Source organism: Dryas octopetala, chromosome 6 (genome assembly GCF_963921425.1).
Source record: "Dryas octopetala chromosome 6, drDryOcto1.1, whole genome shotgun sequence".
NCBI lineage: Eukaryota > Viridiplantae > Streptophyta > Magnoliopsida > Rosales > Rosaceae > Dryas > Dryas octopetala.
In genome coordinates this window covers 18,340,545-18,343,859 of record NC_141371.1, presented here as the reverse complement: position 1 = coordinate 18,343,859, position 3,315 = coordinate 18,340,545, and positions in this window count along the sequence as shown.

The window sequence follows — 3,315 nt, the reverse complement described above, 5'->3', positions numbered from 1 at the left end:
GCGGTGGAGGGAGTTAAGCCAGATGAAGTTACAATAATTGGGATGGTTTCTTCTTGTGCCCAATTAGAGGATTTGAGTCGTGGGAGAGAATTTCATCGGTTTATTGAAGAAAACGGACTAAGTTTGAATGTTCCTCTTGCTAATGCGCTTATGGACATGTATATGAAGTGTGGGAATCTTGAGGCAGCGCAAGCACTATTTGACAATATGACCAAGAAAACCATTGTCTCATGGGCTACAATGATAGTGGGATATGCCAAATCTGGGTTTTTGGACATTGCTCGCAAGCTTTTGTATGATATGCCAGAGAAGAATGTTGTGCCATGGAATGCAATGATAAGTGGCTATGTTCAAGCCAAACAAAGCAAGGAGGCTTTGGCTCTGTTTCATGAAATGCAAGCAAGTAATATAAATCCTGATGAAATAACCATGGTTAGCTGCTTATCGGCATGCTCACAACTTGGAGCACTGGATGTTGGAATATGGATTCACCATTATATTGAAAAATATGGTCTTTTTTTGAATGTTGCTTTGGGGACTGCCCTTGTTGACATGTATGCTAAATGTGGGAACATCACCAAGGCTCTCAAGGTTTTCTGGGACATGCCAGGAAGAAACACTTTGACTTGGACAGCTATTATTTGTGGTTTAGCCCTTAACGGACATGCCCATGATGCCATATCTTACTTTGCAGAGATGATAGAGACAAGATTGATGCCAGATGAGATCACCTTTCTTGGGGTATTATCAGCTTGTTGTCATGGAGGTTTGGTTGAAGAGGGTCGTATATATTTTTCCTTAATGAAAACTAAATTTAATCTTTGTCCCATACTTAAACATTACTCTTGCATGGTGGACCTTCTAGGTAGGGCTGGTCATTTGGAAGAAGCAGAAGAGCTTATCAATGGCATGTCAATTAAGGCAGATGCTGTGGTGTGGGGTGCATTATTCTTTGCTTGTTATATTCATAAAAATATTTTGATGGCAGAAAGAGCAGCTTCCAAGCTTCTCGAGTTGGACCCTCATGATAGTGGAGTTTACATTTTGCTTGCAAAAATGTATAGGGAATCAAATATGTGGGAGGAGGCAGGGAAGGCGCAAAATATGATGAAGGAGAGAGGAGTAGAGAAGACTCCTGGTTGCAGCTCAATTGAGGTCAATGGCATTGTATATGAGTTTATTGTCAGAGACAAATCACACCCTTGGACGAAACAGATATATGATTGTTTAGTTCAGTTAACAAGACAAATAGAGCTTGTTGGTTGTATATCTGCAGGAAGTATAAGACCCTACTGTTTTGTGGAGATAAATGGTCTTAAGTTGGCATCACCAGAGATATCTACCGGGTAAAATTATATTTAATTAATGCTCTATGCTTACCATGATGGCATGCCTTTTTTGTCCTGTAATACACCTTGTGTTTGCACAGGTTATATATGAAGCATTAAGTGGGTACAGAGTTGGTTGGAAAAAGGCTCTTCACTTGCTAAATGAGCGATTTTCTGATGGAAAGAAAATTGGCAAAGAGGATGACAAGCCTTGTATTCTTCTTATTGATGAACTTGATCTTCTTGTGACTAGAAACCAGTCGGTAACCATTTTTCTCCTATCAGTTGGTACCTTGTACATTTTGTGATGTGAATATTTGTTAACAACTATTCCAGTCATGTATTTTTATAATTATTCCAAGTTTTACTATGAATATTTGTTAAGTATACATAGTTACATACTTGTAGTGCCCTCTTCGTTTCAGGTTCTATACAACATTCTTGACTGGCCTACTAAATCACACTCAAAATTAGTTGTAATAGGTATACTCTTATCTTTAGTAGGTCTCCTTTCCTTATTGAATGATGATTGCATTCCTTCAGTAGACAATGATGTTTCTTTTATGAGATTAAGGGATACTCGAATACATAAAAAAGGGAAAAGGAAAAAATTAAAATGGTTCTAGTAGAAACAATGATGAGGGCGATGAGATTGTTGATGGCTTCAACATTAACTCCTTTGATAATATATATTCAGGCATAGCAAATACCATGGATCTTCCAGAGAAGTTGCTTCCGTGTATTTCAAGTCGTATGGGAATCCAAAGGCTTCGCTTTGGCCCCTATAATTACCAGCAGCTTCAAGAAATCATCTCGAGTCGCCTTAAAGGAATTAATGCATTTGAAAAACAAGCTGTAGAATTTGCTTCAAGAAAGGTTAGTTGTATCTTATCTCTTTCATCATGAATTTCAATTTTTGTTTCCTATTTATTGGTTGGCCATAGTGGATGCTCACACTGGACGCTCAGTCTTTTATATTATTTGAACATGTATTCAGGTAGCAGCTATTTCAGGAGATGCCCGTCGTGCATTGGAGATATGCAGGTGTGCAGCAGAAATCATGGATTATCAATTAAAGAAACTAACCTCAGCTCCCAATAATGCTTCTGAAGGTATACAAACTTCAACCATTGATTTACCAGACTGACTTCTTCACAAAATGCTGTAAAGAAAAGAATGAGGCCACAACCCCTTTAATTTTAGGAAACTTGATTTGGATGACCGTTTAAATTTGTATCACCATGTTTGGCAAGTAATAAGTGCTGGAATTATATAGTAGACAGAAATATCTGTTAATCATATTAAGAATGCTCATGCAACAGTGGGTGTCTGTTCAGTGATCATCTTTGGAAGCAAGTTCTTGGTAAGTGTGGGGTCCCATGGTTGAATATTTTTTGGCCTTCTTTTATTTATTGGGCTGCTTCTGCTTGGAAAGGACAATGTCTCTTTGTTATTGTGGAGAAACCTTGTTATGCTGCTTATTTTTGGTGGTTTTTTAGAAGTGAAAGGAAGCGTTCTGCTGTTGTCCTCAACTCTATTATTTCTACACTGATGCAGTTTAAGCATTCTTTTCCCCAAGCCTTCTCCTACCAGTCTTGCAATTGGCCAAAAAATGGAATGTGCACCTTGCTGTTCAATCATATTTGGCACCTTCGAACTCGATCTCTTAGATATTTCTTATGATTGATTGCCTTCATTTTGTCCTAAGGAAGTAAGGATGGACTAAATCTTGGTTTCCCGTTTCGCCTGACCGCATAAGAAAAAAAAAAAACATGAGATAATGTATGATTATTTAAACTTCTATGATCATCACTTCATAGTGAGGTAGTAAAGACTACTTATTGCAAGTATTATCTTTCTATTTGAAGATTGCCTCTTCCATTGATTACTAGAAACTGGGAACTGGAAGATATGTAAACTATTTATGCACAAGAGTTAGAAATCTGAATTAGTTGTATTGGAGGTCTTGAATTGTGTCATTTTTAGA